The sequence below is a fragment of the Temnothorax longispinosus genome, chromosome 4 (genome assembly GCF_030848805.1).
Source record: "Temnothorax longispinosus isolate EJ_2023e chromosome 4, Tlon_JGU_v1, whole genome shotgun sequence".
Classification (NCBI taxonomy): Eukaryota; Metazoa; Arthropoda; class Insecta; order Hymenoptera; family Formicidae; genus Temnothorax; species Temnothorax longispinosus.
This window is the reverse complement of record NC_092361.1, coordinates 8,539,674-8,555,504: the sequence shown is the minus strand read 5'-3', so window position 1 is coordinate 8,555,504 and position 15,831 is coordinate 8,539,674. Positions and strand designations below refer to the sequence as shown.

Here is a 15,831-nt window from a genome sequence, read left to right as displayed (position 1 = left end):
AAAATGAAGATGAAGATTAAAAAAAATATTTTTAAAGTTTTTTTTATTTTACTATTTTTTTCTGTACCTATATATTATAATTGAAAAAAATAGATTTTTTTATTTGCATTCTATTTTCCATGCATTTTACTTGTCACACTTAGTAATTTAAAAAAAAAAAATTTTTTTTTAATTAAAAAATTTTTTTTTAATTTGTCAGATTAAAAAAATCCCTCTAAATAATCGTCAGATTATGGGTCAGCGCGACTAGGACATCAAGCTGAATCACCTGTATAATAATCTGACGCGCTCGAGTATTTCAAAATGGCGATTTTTTTTTGCATTATCAAGAAGCCGCCATGAGCTTGCGTGATGTCCGAATCGTCAGTCTTTTGAATGGGAGCTTCTTTCGGGTTCACTTAACATCCCCTCCGAATATCTGACGCGCTCGAATAAATTTTTTTTTCCCGTTTTTAACCGTTCCGTACAGCCACCCTCACCATGCAGACCGGCAGATTAACATACCTCCAATATCAGAGACACGTGGGGCATATACACTATCAATATCTGACGCGCTCGAGTATTTTCATGTGACTATTTTTTTTTACATTTTTGAAAACCTGTAGACGCTTCCCCCACCGGTGAAAGGGTGTACATTATATAACCTTTTTTTCTTTCTACCTTCTAATCTTCAAAATCCAATAGGTTCCTACGACGCTCGAGTAAATCGCCATTTAGCCCGCTGGGCTCCCCTACTATTCCACTTGTTATATGCATTAAAATGAAATATAACTTTATGTTCCTTGTTACTCGAGTGTGTTGATTGCGCTACGCTCCCTCTCCTATTCCAACCGCGATTAATCAAAGAAGCCCACGCCTGAGAATACTGCGATCTCGTGTATCGTGGTGCGAGGAATCGCACCTGGCGCCCAACATTACATCATAAAAATACTCAGTCGAGCTACCATCTGGGTTTCGGAGAGGAATATCGCGAATTATAAAGAGATCTCTAGTGGGGAAAGCGACGGCGCGCTCCTCCACGGCCGGCGAGACCGTGAGGACATCGTCATCATCGTCACACGTTACTCAAATCTATTTTATGGCAACTCAACGTATCGCTTAATTCATTTAAAGGTAATGGCCACAGTGCTAATGCCTGTAACCATTGCCTCCCAATTAATGTTGGTCCCGATCCTTTCATTATTATCATTTTTAACGTTGCCCTTCGCTTGCCTAACTGAACCTTTAATCCCGTCGTAATCTACATGTTCAAGTGGGACTTTACCGTATGCTTTTAGGGGCATATTCAACGTTTCAATTCGTATACTAGGGAAATATCTCTTTTTCGTTTCTTCCGAATATCGTTACATAAGTTCCCGTATCTATTTCCATTCTTACCTCAATTCCGTTTACAATAACATTTATGTACATCGGTTCCGCAGTCTTACGATCATTTATAATGTTTACATTACCGACTCTTATCCGATTATTACCGATGTCATCTTTTTCTTGTCAGAAGAAATCTTCTGAAGATTCTTCTCCCCTCTCAATTTCCTGGGTTGACGCTGCTTAAAGATGTTGAACCTCAGATTTCTTCGTTCTGCACATTACTGTAAGATGTCCTTTCCTGTGGCAGGCACTGCATGTCTGATATCGCTGAAAACAATCTCTGGCCATGTGATTGTCTTTTCCGCAACAATAACAAGTGATTGTTTGCTGATTCGAGTTTTGAGTGTTCGGGCTGTCGTCCGTAAATTTTTTCCTCGATGAGCCTCTAGCGTACTGCTTATTACTTCGTGGGAATCTTTGTGTACCCTTCTTAGGACGTTGTTGTGACTGCTGAGTCCATTGTACCGAACTTGTGCTTGGCATCGCTGCCACATTCAATTTATCGGTCGTCGTCGCGTCCTTTTCTGCCGTTTCCATTTGTGTCGCAATTTTATATGCCGTATCATAGGTCAAGTTTTCTTCTCGAAACAGAGCTTTCTTCGTCGCATGATCCTTGAGGCCACACACAATTTGATCTTGTACCGCATTGTTTGCATCCGGGAAGTTGCAATATAATGAAAGTCGCTTTAATCTTGCAACAAAATCTGCAACCGATTCCGTCGACGCTTGCTGTGCCTGATGGAATCTACACCTTTCCATCGCCTCCGAAGGTTTGGGGTTTAAATGACCTTTGATAAGCGCGACTAGTTGCGCATACGTTTTTGTGCTTGGTTTATCTGGTGCACATAAGTCTCTTGCCAAGTTATACGTTTCCGAATTTATTTTCGTTAGCAAAACTGCTGCTTGCTTTTCAGCCTTTACATCGTTTACCAAGAAATATAGTTCTAATCGTTCTGTATATGTTTCCCAGTCATCTTTTCCTAGTACGAATTCTAACTTTGACGCATTGTGTTCTGACATCGTGTGAGTTATCTTGAGGACTCTGTTTGTTGCGTTCCGTTTCTTGTTTACGCTGCTTGTCGAGTACGTGCGATTTCAGGAGTTTTCGTAGTTGTTCGATACTGCTGTTACTGTCGAATTTGGTGTTCAAGTCCGACAATAATTTAGCTAGCTGTGCCTTTGTCAGAGTTTAAATCCACGATGTCCTTGTGTAGTCAATATTATGAATCGTTATCGTTATCTCTTCTTCGCTACTGGCTTTCGACGACATTCGAGCAACGAAATATTCTAGAAGTTTCCTTATTCATCAAATATGCATTACATATTGTTCGTGTACACGCGTTCATCGAATACTTTACGCGTCCGTTTTCAGCAACTGTAATTTTGTTTCACGTTACTTATGGCACTTTACCTACTACAAGCTTGTTCGTGACTGTCGTGCAATTACCGTATGCAGTGGATCTTGAGCACAGCGAATTAAACGCGCTTTTTCCACTCTCTTTGTTGCACTCCTGATTACTGAGTTCGAGTTACCCCGTCGCCAAAATTGTTATGTCCTGCGAGGTGGTCGGGCCCTTATAAAAATGTGCCCTTCATTGCCATTAAAAAATGCCATTGAATTCCCATTGTTCCAGACGCAATGGAAATGAAGGCATTTTTGCCAAAGATAAAAAGTTCCACACAAAATCCCATTGGTATTGCTATTGGTATTGCCACTGGTTTTGCCGTTGGTATTGCCATTGGTATTGCCATTAGCATTGCCATTGGTATTAACACTGGCAATACCAATGGGATTTTGTGTGGAAATTTTTATCATTGGCAAAAATGCCTTTATTTCCATTGCGTCTGAAACAATAAGAATTCAATGGCATTTTAATAAATGGTACTATTTTGTCTTTAATATAAATGCCTTCATTTCCCATTGCCTTTGGTTCAACGGACAATCTAATAGGAGCTCTTGCCTTAGGCAACTAGCGCCTGAAAATATCTGCCTCGGTGTCCCGTAGGGGGTCTCATACATATACCAGTCCGTCCCGAACCTTGAATTTGAGAGAATGCATGAACGATGCGACGCCTAGCGCCGTCGATGCGAACTGCCGGTAATACAGTTACCGCGCGGGCGTGATGATGATGCATGTACCACTGGTGGCGCGAACCGCCACATTTACCATTGACGAATTTCCATTACAATTCACACTAAACAAATTAGCTGAAGGTAGGAAAATTCCATACAAATTTTATCCTTCATGAGTCATTGGCAGTTTCCATTACGCCTGTATGGAAAAGGTTGTCATTCGAATCTTGCCATTGTGTTTCCATTCGTCTTATTGCCACTCAATATTTTCCATTAACTTTTCCATATAATTCGCATTGCAAGTTCCATACACAAGTTTTAACCTTCATAAGCCATTAGCAGTTTCCATTACGACTGTATGGAAAAAGTTGTCATTCGAATCTTGCCATTGCGTTTCCATTCATCTTATTGCCACTCAATATTTTCCATTAACTTTTCCATATAATTTGCATTGCAACTGTAGGGCAACCATACATTCCCACTGACCGCCATTGAGCACTCAAGGGCACATTTTCATAAGGGGGGTCGTATAACAAAACTATATGATAAACTATATGATGATTTATTATTAAATAATCCAGCTCTGCTTACAATGCGTACCGTGCCCGCACGTTACACGGGAGCGTCGGCCGTCGACTGACTCTGCCCTCGTGTTCTCACTCTGGCAATATCGCGGCATTTGGGGAAATCATTCCCGAATTACATGATTACAAGGCCAAGCTAACAATGTAGGAGCACCGTGAATACACCACAATTACTATTTCGAAACAACGTTTTCGAAAAGTAAAAGATGTTCCGTGGACATTGTCGAAAACAATTGCTTCCGTTCAAGAGTCACATCAAGAAGTTTGACAAAATACTGCTTGGGAGATACGTGCTTTTAAAAATAGAGATAAAGATTCGCACTGTGCAAATGCAGTATTACAATGCTTATTGCATTTAAGTATTATTAGAAAAAAATTGCTTAATATTAAGAAACAAGATGATTTAAGTAAATTAGCACAGCGATATGAAAGTAATATGGAAAATTTGAACACTGATGCAATACGGAAAAGTTTAGAAGAATACTTTTCTTCGATTAAACGAGATGCAGTCAAATTTCTTACTGCTATTTGTACAATATCACCATAAACAAAATAAATCATGATAATTCCATTTCGCGTATCGTCGATAATGTTACCGATCACATAAGAAAAGAAATTGTGTATAATACACATAAACCGTGGATGAGCAGCTATGTAAAGCGGGGAGCACACACTTCTGCACAAGGCATAATGCGTAAGCATAAAGCCGGGTACAGACTTGAGCACGAACGCGCATGAGGCAAGCCGAGGCCGCACCGAATGCCTCGGCCTGCAAAATTGAAGTCTCCGCACGAGAACGCATGAGGCAAGTCGAGGCAACTATTCGACGCTGCTCCAGTCGTTCGGAGTCAGCGGCACGAACATGGAAATGTTGCAGTGGCTTGTGTCAGTTTTATTATTTTATATGTATAATTTATTTTAAAAAAGAGAAAAACGAGATAGCAAAGGCGCTGGTGATCAACACAGTTTTATTTAAAGAGAAGCCGATTAAGCAATGTGAACAACATCTGTTTACTAAATGATTTGTTAGCTGATAAAGAAAGTGGTCAATTCAGAAACTTCGTTAGAATGTCAGAAGATGATTTTATTTTTTTGTTGAATGCCATCAAAGGCAAAATATCGAAAATACTGTAGATAATTTATTAACTGGTCTTCACTTCGTGTCGTGCGCAGCTGTCCTCCGTACGCGTGCTTGAAAGCCGGGTACAGACTTGAGCACGAACGCGCATGAGGCAAGTCGAGGCCGCATGAGCATACAAGTGTGGACGTTGATCCGAGGCGCGGCAGATTGCCTCGGATTATTCGCCGCACGGCCTCGGACCGAGCCGAACGCTGTCGGTTCGTCAAAGACAATTCGTGTTTAGTTTGGACGTGTTCAAGCACGCGTACGGAGGACAGCCGCGCACGACACGAAGTGAAGACCAGTTAATAAATTATCTACAGTATTTTCGATATTTTGCCTTTGATGGCATTCAACAAAAAAATAAAATCATCTTCTGACATTCTAACAAAGTTTCTGAATTGACCACTTTCTTTGTCAGCTAACAAATCATTTAGTAAACAGATGTTGTTCACATTGCTTAATCGGCTTCTCTTTAAATAAAACTGTGTTGATCACCAGCGCCTTTGCTCGTTTTTCTCTTTTTTAAAATAAATTATACATATAAAATAATAAAACTGACAGAAGCCACTGCAACATTTCCATGTTCGTGCAGCTGACTCCGAACGACTGGAGCAGCGTCGAATAGTTGCCTCGACTTGCCTCATGCGTTCTCGTGCGGAGACTTCAATTTTGCAGGTCGAGGCATTCGGTGCGGCCTCGGCTTGCCTCATGCGCGTTCGTGCTCAAGTCTGTACTCGGCTGAACACGTCCAAACTGAGCACGAATTGTCTTTGACGGACCGACAGCGTTCGGCTCGGTCCGAGGCCGTGCGGCGAATAATCCGAGGCAATCTGCCGCGCCTCGAATCAACGTCCACACTTGTATGCTCATGAGGCCTCGACTTGCCTCATGCGCGTTCGTGCTCAAGTCTGTACCCGGCTTTAGAAAATTGATTGGTCCATACACATATGCATAAGAAAATAGACCAATCAGTTCTCTTATGCTTACGCATTATGCGTTGTGCAGAAGTGTGTGCTTCTCGCTTAAAGCGGGAAACAGACTTTTACATAACGCATAATGCGTAAGCATAAGAAAATTGATTGGTCTATTTCTTTATGCACATGTATATGGACCAATCAATTTTCTTACGCTTAAGGCCATCGCACACTAACTTGCATAGGCTGCATAAACATAGCATAAGACCGCTGGACTAATGAGCATCTTATGTAAATCAATATGGCGACTTTATGCTGAATGCTCATTGGTTTAGCGGTCTTATGTTAAGGTACGTGTTCATGGTATCGCTCGTCGCTCATATTCAGCGACAAACAAGTCACGTGATATCATATGTCGCTGATCTTGACTGTCGCTCGTGTAAATGAGCTAGCTAGCGATAAATTTTTGACTTATATTAATTCTTGTATAAAATATTAAAATGTATCAAGAAAGATATCACGAGTGGACTTGTCAAATTGCTGCGATGATATATCATAAAAATAAGGAGAAACGACGTCGAAATAAATTACTTGCAGCTGTATACATTAGTGAAGCATAACCTTAAAAAAAAGTACAAAAAAAAGAGATTTTGGATTAATCCATTGTTCGAAAAACGACGTCAACATGGATTTTATTATGCATCGGTGCCGAGATTAACACCAGAAAATTTCCGAAATTATCGCATGACAACAACGCAATTTGAGGAATTGTTCCACTTGGTGGCACCTGCAATTACAAAACAAACCGTAATTAGAGAACCATTACCTCCTGCAGAACGATTATCCATAACATTGAGGTTTGTTTGTTTTTATTTATAATTACATTACACCATGCATTACAAAAATAATCATATCTGATCTAATATTTAGATATTTATCAACTGGTGATTCAATGCATTCAATGTCGTATCATTATTTCGCTGGAGTATCGACAATAAGCCACATTATAGGAGAAACGTGCGATGCTATATAGAACTCAATCCGTCAGGAAGTGCTCTCACCATTAAAAACTACAGAGGAGTGGTTACATATTGCTAATGAATTTGAAGAGAGATGGAATTTTAATCATTGTATAGGAGCAATTGACGGTAAACATGTTATTATTGAGGTAATATTACTGATCAATGCTATATTTACTATACATATATTAGAAATTACAAGTTTGATTTTTAAATGATTATTTTTTTCTATATATATATATATATATATATATATATATATTTACAACAAAAAAATAATAAAATTAACTAAATAGAAGAAATTTTAAACTTTATCAGGGTGTTCCAGACCTACCGCACTTCCTGCTAACGGCAGATTCTTGAGGTCATTTAGAGACAAAAATCTGGGACACCTTGTATATAACTCAAAAAATTGAATTAAAAAAAAAAATAAAATAAGATCTAAACATACATGTTTTGACATGTATGTTTAGATCTCATACATCCAGTAGTAGAAAAAATATGAGTGGAAAAAATAATAGAATAAAACAAAATATCAAATCAATACAGCTCCTTCTTTAAGTATGTTATAAGTTAGATTCAATATTTGCTGAATGGCATCTAACTGTGGTTGGCACTCGTTTTCATATAATTGTAATACAGTGGTTCGTCGCATGTATATATTATTGATATGATTGATTTGCGTTGATACTCGTTGTGTATTAGTCAGTAAGCTCATAATCGTAAAGTTACCGTCGGTTTGAGACTCGCGCGAAACGTTGGCGGACCGCGACAGGTGTCAATACTCGCGCGACTCACCCGACTCGTGCTGCCCGCCCACGGGTGGCAGGCCCAATTATTGGGACAATAGTACTCGTTCGCGCCGTACTTCCAGGAGCGCGAGCCGAGAGAGTTCCGGAGCACGCGGACACTCCCGTAAGAATCGCCGACAAGTTAAGACGGAGTATCAGCCACAGTCGAGTGCTCGAAGAAATCGTTATAACGGCGTGTGCCTGCTTGCCCGTTTTGTGTTGCTTGCTGCTCGCTTGCTTGCTTGCCCGCTACCTTGTCTGCCTGCACGCCTCCCGCTTGCTATCAAGGAGGATTCGCCACTCGAGAGGACAGACGAGAACGGCCGAGAGACCATCCCAGGAGGGCGCCGGGCTGCGATACGGTGAGTCGCTTCGCTTGATTTATCCCGCTTTACTTTAATTTATTTAATTTCGCTTGCATTCGTGAGGGGATTGCCCCTCTGGTCCTTCGAACCACCCTAATACAGGCCAATTGCGAATCCGGGGACCGATTGATACCCCCCCGAGCAAACTGATTTTTCCGATTCATCTGTCTCAACCTGCATCCAACAACTGCTAAAGCCGAATCAATTTCATCAGATTTAGGTGCTGGTGGTATTATAAATGGAGTTTATGGTCGACAGATCGAATCGGCAATTCTCTTTAATGCACTGGACTGTTGTTCCGAACTTCTCTTTCTTTTAATTGGCATACCTGCAATTTATTAATTGTTTATTATTATTATTGTTTATCATTATTTAATGATTCGGCAATATTTAAAGAGTCACCATCTACGTCAATATTAGAAGTTTTTCCCCTAGAAATATAAAAATTGCAAGATAGAAACGAAACAGTTTGAAAATATATATAATATGTAAAAAATATATATAATAAAAATATTTAATTTTTACTTTTTGTCAAGGCACGCAAAAACTTCATGGAGTCGTAATGATGCCATTTTTTTACAGGGGGAGGTTTAACCGATCCACTAGGATGATTTTCCGATTGAATTATGCGTCGGTAGGCATCATGTAAATTTTTAAATTTCTTTTTTGCTTTTTCCCCGCTAAGTTTACCTGTAAGAGAATTTTTTTAAATTAGCGGAACATGATGCGTTTTTTACTGTTAAATTAAGCATCGTGTGCCACTGCTTAAGTGTTCAAGCTGCGAAAGTTTTTAATGTTTTTTTACCTCCCAATGTTTCGGATACTTCATCCTACAGTTTTTTAATTAATCGTTGGGATCGCTGCTCTAGTGAAATAGTATAATCCCAGAGAGGTCTTCTTTCTTGGACGGATAGAATTAAAAGTTTCTCGTCATCGTAATTTACCACGCACCTCGCGGTTTTCCGATTATTTCTGTTATTTACAGATCTACTTTCATTTTCCCTCTGTGCTTCTTTGTTGATTGCTGGAAGCATTGTAATAGCTCCTAAAATCAATTGTATTAGAAAATACAGACTTATTACTGCTATTTTTAGAATTTCAATCAAAGTTTCTATTGACCTGGAATGTTTTCATGAACTGGCAAAACAATTTCTTCATTGTTAACAAGGCTTCGTCGAATAATATGATTATCATCTACAAATAATAGAATAAATTTTAGTAGAATATTATTTTTATCTTATTATAAAGCATAAAATCAAGTAATTGTGTGTGTGTGTGTGTTATTATGAAACATAAAATCAAGTAATTGTGTGCGTGCGTGCGTGCGTGCGTGCGTGCGTGCGTGCACATATATTACACCTGTTACTGGATAGAAGTATTAATTCCTATCTATGAACAATCGGGGGTAGTCTTTCACACAATCATGAGTCGGAATGCTCTTTTTGTCTATTATTATTTCACATATTCTACATGTATGTACAACAGTTAACTGAAATTTCATAATATTAAAATTTTAACAATTTTAATCTGTTGTAAATATGATCACAATTAACCTTAAAATTATAATAATAGATTTCTCTAAGTATAACACTATACAACTATACATTGGCCTAATTTACACCGTATGAGTTTAATACGCATCAAGTAGTAAGTTCTAGATAATTAACTAATGACTAAATTCATTTCATAGGAAAAACCTATTTGATGCAAACTAAAACTAGGACATTCATTTCAATTTCAATTTTTTAATTCTGGTATCTTAATCTAATAAATATAAGAAATCTACATTTATTTATTTATGGTACTTACATCTTGTACTTCCATGTTTGAATCCGTCTTCACTCGTGTGAGAGCTACGTGATGAGAGCGATGTCGCTATAAGTTGGGTTCAATCTAACTTTTCAACGTTGTCGCTGACGACAAGAAAGCGGGTAAAATGGGGGAAGAGTACAGGTCACGTGACCGCTCATCGCAGCGACAAGCGACACCATGAAATTGTACCTTTACGCTTGTGCTAAGCTAAGCTATGCAATTTTGTGTGCGATAGCCTTTACGCATTATGCATTATGCAAAAGTCTGTACTCCCCGCTTAACAATTAAATATGATTGGTTGAATCCAAAGGTAAGAACCAATCACATTCTGTGTGCGTTTGAAAAAGCTATTAGCGCTAAAAGCGCGCTCCCCGAACACAATCTCCATTGTTACTAGCCGCTGCAATCGCCGCCGTCATTTGTTGACGTCCGGGAACCCGCCCCGGAGATTCGTCTCGAAGTCTCCTGTATAGCTCACCGGCCAATTAAAAGAAGAAGAAGAAGAAGTCTCGAAGTCCGCGTAAAAGTCCGCGTAATCTCTCCTTTTCTCCCCGACGCGAGTGCACGCGCGCGTACGTACGTACGTACATATACGCGTCCCTGCGTGCGTTTCCTAGTGCGCGACGAGGATCCCAGTCAGCCTGGGCGATCCTGGGTCCTCACGTTTTATTTCTCGCGCGGATTCTCGCGCGGACGAGCGTGCGAGCGTTGCCGACGCCGACAGTACGACCTATAGTGATCGACGAGGATCCCAGTCAGCCTGGACGACCCTCGGTCCTCGCGTTTTGTTTCTCGCGCGGACGAGCGTGCGAGTGTTTCACCTTCACGGTTATATTATCAGTTCCGCGTGGTGGCTACCGATGATGGTGGAACCAATGGATACAATGAATAATGTAAGTATGGCAAAATCTTAAAATCTCTGGTACTCGCAACTCGTTGTATCGCGTAAAAGATCCATGGTGCGATCTCGCTTCGCGTATACTTGGTGCGAGACATTAACAGTGTCTATTGATTTATAATCGAAATATAATAACAAATAATCCTTTTTATTTTACAGGAGGACGACGACAGGTCGTTGGCCCTGGCGGTAGAAAAGATGCAGCTAGATGCTGCAAAAGTTAAGGATGCTGCGGCTGCGAAAGCTAAGAGTGCTGCGGGTGCGACAACTACGAGTGCTGCGGCTGCGACAACTACGGGTGCTGCGGCTGCGAAAACTACGGGTGCTGCGGCTACAACTCCAGTGGCTTCGGCTATGACAACTACGGGTGCTGTGGCTGCAACAACTCCAGCGGCTGCAACTGCGATAAGTCTGACGATTTTGCCAGCTTTCACAAGACGTAAGTATATAAACATAAATAATATATATTTACAACTTGTGTCCGCTCGCGAAAATATACACACGGGGCGATCTCGCGCTGCGCGTGTACTTTGCGTGAGACACGGTAGTGTCTCATAATCATAATAATTAAATAATTTCTTTTTTTGTTACAGCAAGGAGATGGCAAAAATCAAAGAAATCTCGCGGCCCATACCGCGGTGGACGTGGCCGCGGCGGCGGATTTTACGACGGTGGACGTGGCCGCGGCGGCGGATTCTACGACGGTGGACGTGGTGGACGTGGTGGACGTGGTGGACGTGGTGGACGTGGTGGTAGCACTATCATTCAAACATTTAACATGTGGTAAAATGTTTGATTGATGCACGCACGCACGCACGCACGCACATAAGGAAATGTAAAAAATTGATTTTTTATTATTACAATGATTACAAATAATAAATTAACAATTCTCTACATTTCCTTCCTGACGGAAAAGACCACCACCTTCTCGCGGTTTCCGTTGAGCAACAGTATGCACGTTGTATATAAATACAAAATAAATTAAATAAGTAAAAATTCTACAAGCTATAATTTTTTATTTAGAATTAATATTCAATTTTATTATTTACATTTAAATAATATTATCATGTTTGTAACGGCCCGACTTTAATATCGAACGCGGACTAGCGTGCTGGATCAGGAGTTCGATGAAAGGCCCAGAAACAATAATCAATTTAGGTTGTACATGCAGTGATTTATTCAGCTTATTATATACACGAAGAAAAATGTTAGCACGGTATTCGATATAGCGCAGGGACGGGCAGAACGCGATATATACAACGAAGGGGTAGTGCGGGTGCACTCAATAACGAACGCGGTATCACACTATTCGACGGGCTCGGTATATTACATAGACGGACTCGATATGTTACAGGTAGTGCATGTGCCCTTGCGAACGGCGCGGTATTATGAGCATAGACGGACTCAGTATATTACATAGACGGATTTGGTATATTACATAAGCGGGCGCGGTATATTACAGGTAGTGCGTGTGCACTGGCGAACAACGCGGTATTACGATCATCGACGGACGCGGTATATTACAGGTAGTGCATGTGCATTTGCGAACGGCGCGGTATTACGATCATCGACGGACTCGGTATATTACATAGACGGATTCGGTCTATTACATAGGCGGACGCGGTATATTACAGGTAGTGCATGTGCACTTGCGAACGGCGCGGTATTACGATCATCGACGGACTCGGTATATTACATAGACGGATTCGGTCTATTACATAGGCGGACGCGGTATATTACAGGTAGTGCATGTGCACTTGATAACGACGCGGTATTAAGATACTGGACGGACTCGGTATATTACCGGTAGTGCCTGTGCACTTGCGAACGACGCGGTATTGCGATAATAGTCAGACGCGTGCGGGAACGCGTAGCGTATGATGGAGGATTTCCGGGGCCCCGGGGCGGCGGCAGCGAGAGCCTTCGTTGCGAGGCCGACCGCGCTCGACCCCGCGTAACCGTGTCGTCGGGATTGATGTGATGGAGTGCGGGGACACCTGAGAGCCTTCAGTCGAGAGCTCCGAACCTCGTTGGTGTGTCGCCCTAGGATCTGAGGATAGGTTTTTCGTCCGGAATAGCGGAATCAGACGAAGTGTCTCGCTATCGCCGGAGCGCCGGTTTATATAGCGCTCGAACGCGGCGGGTCGCTAGGAGGGAGGCCGATCGTCAAGCGAGTCGCGCGCTCGTCCCCGGTAAGGTTCGGCTCCCGTCGGCGTTCGTCGGGAGACACCGGTGCCGCGCTTGGCCCGCGCACACGGTGTATTTGAACGTGTTAAAAATGTGGGCGCGCCGCGCCCTTGTCTTCGCCCGACTGATGATCGGTCGGGCGGCATCCGGCGGTTGTTAGCCGGGACGATGCTTTGGCGAATCGGGGTGCATCGTTACACCACCCCTCCCCTTAAAAATGCCTGAAACTAGAGGCATCTCGCTTGTCACCTCCCTCGGCTGGTCGGGGGAGTCGGTTGGGTGGTCAGGTGGCCTCAGGCTGGTCTTCGCCGCGATTTCTCCTTAACCCACCGTACTGAGCCATCCCCGTTGAAGCGGATGTGCCATCGTCGATTCCCGAGTGTGGGCTTGTACTGCCGGGCGACGTGGCAGGCGAAGTGGGGCACGTCCACTATTACTCCGGGGTCGACCTGGACCGGAATCGGCGGTGGTGGCAACGGTCCCATTACCCTCGCCGGCTGCAGGGTTGGTCGTGGGCGTCGGGGGGCCTCGGTTAGCGGTCGGGGTCGTCGCGGTGGCGGCAGCGGCGTTGCCAGCAGCCAAGGCTTGTTTGGCCCGGTTGGCGGCGTCGGATCCTTGGACGACCGTGCCGACCCGTGGCACGGTTCTCGGCTGGGTCGGTCCGGCTGGTGGCAGCGGTAGCGCCGTGTCGGGCTCGCCCCTGTATAGGGTGGCCCACTCCTGGTTGATCCCGGGGTTGGCCGAGTCGTACTCCCCGTCTTTGCCGAGGATTTTGGCAATCTCGGTAAGGATGTCGGGAGCGGTTGCCGGTGTTTCTTCCGTCATGTCTCTCGATATTCTGACGATCGACGCTCTCCTTCCCCGTCGCGTCGGGCCTCATTGCGCTTGTTTTCGTCTTTCGGCTAATGTTTAGGTCGCGGTAGGTCGTCGTCGCGTAACAATGGTTGGTTCGTTGGCGGTGACGTTCGGCCGCGCGTTTCCCGGCGGGGTCCGTTTGAACGGCGGTAACGGCCGGTGCGGGCGCGCTTTCCCCCCAGGGTCTGGATCAGGTACGGCGTGTGGTATATCGGCCGGGGCGCGTTTTAAATCTTGTACGTGCACGTGCTGGTACCACTTCCCGAGCGGCTACGGAGATCCACGATGACAGGCGAGATAACGCGGCGAATCTCCAGCGGGCCGATAAACTTTGGCGCGAGTTTTGCGTTAAATGACGCGCTTTTGTTGGACAGCGGGCGGTCCCGCTTCCACACCCATTCTCCGACTCTCGGTCTCCATTCTCGGCGGCGGAGATTGTAGTGCTTCTCCTGGTGCTGGAACGCGCGCGCCAACTGGATTTTTACGAGTTCGTATTCCTCGGTCAGACAGCGGTGGAGTGTCGACGGCGGGATCGGAGCGTCGCGTGGCGCGTTTTCCCCGGGGCGTCGTAATTCACGGCCGTGGTTCAGGTACGCGGGCGTGTAACCGGTCGCGTCGTGTGTTGTGTTGTATGCAAACTGGAGCTCGGGCAGGTTTTCGTCCCAAGCTTTATGTCGCTTCGCGTATTGCGCGATCATTGTTTTAATTACGCGATTAGTGCGCTCCACGGGGTTGCAGTGGGGCGCGTATGCCGGGGTGAATCGGTGCCTAATCCCGCAATCGTCTAGCAACTTTGCGAGTTGTCTTGATTTCAGCTGGGTGCCATTATCCGACAGGATTTCGTCCGGGCATCCATGACGGAGGATAATGGCCTCAATGATGGATTTCACGACGGCCGGTGCGGTAGCTCGGCGCAGTGGTCGGAGTTCGACCCATTTCGTGAATCGGTCCTGCATGTTTAGGAGCCACACGTGGCCGGCGGCGGATCGCGGGAGCGGACCGACGAGGTCAATGGTGACCTGCTGCCATGGGTGATCGAGGGTGGTCGGGTGTAACTGGCCGGCCGGTTTCTCCTGCGCGACTTTGTGCGCCAGGCATGTCGGGCATTCCTTCACGTACCGGGCGATATCGCGGAACATGCCGGGCCAGTAATAGCGGAGCGCGATTCTCGCGATCGTCTTGGCGATCCCCAAGTGGCCGGCGGTGGGCGTGTCGTGGTAGCGCTCGAGGATCGCGGCGCGCTGGTCCTTCGGGACGCACTCCTTCCATTGTTCGCCCGCCGGAGTGTCCTTAAGGCCGGGTCTACATACAAGTCGGAAGACACTTGTCGGACGCCGCTAGTCGTATGTCGTAACCGCTCGAAAACCCCGTCTACAATTAGTCGTCTGTCAAAGTCGTCTGTTGGCGCATGCGCACAACCTTGATTTTTACGTGTCGGCTACCGTGACAACCGGGAGTTGTTGTCGATTCGGAAATTGGTCAAGTCCCATGTTTTTACGGCAACTTTACGACAACGATATACATACAAGATGACGGAAGAAATTACGATAGATGAGGTCATTATTAATATTGTGCGAGATCACAAATTTGTTTATGACAAAATGGACGTTAATTATAAAAATGGTAATAAAAAAAAGAATGTATGGAAAACGATTGCATTTCAATTAAAAGAAGTTTATAATGTGAATATGTCAGGTAGGAAATATATGTTATTAAAATATAAATCAACTTGTTCTGTCAAATATATTAATCTTAAAACAATACTAATTTACGTGTTTTTTTATATAAGCCGAAAATATTGAGAAACGGTGGTCAGCACTTCGAGATATGTTTGGTCGCGA

General features: G+C 43.8%; 1 pseudogene; it reads right to left on the bottom strand.

The window, feature by feature from the left end:
- Positions 1–8,862: 8,862 nt before the first annotated feature.
- Positions 8,863–10,062, bottom strand: LOC139811522 (uncharacterized; annotated as a pseudogene).
- Positions 10,063–15,831: the final 5,769 nt, after the last annotated feature.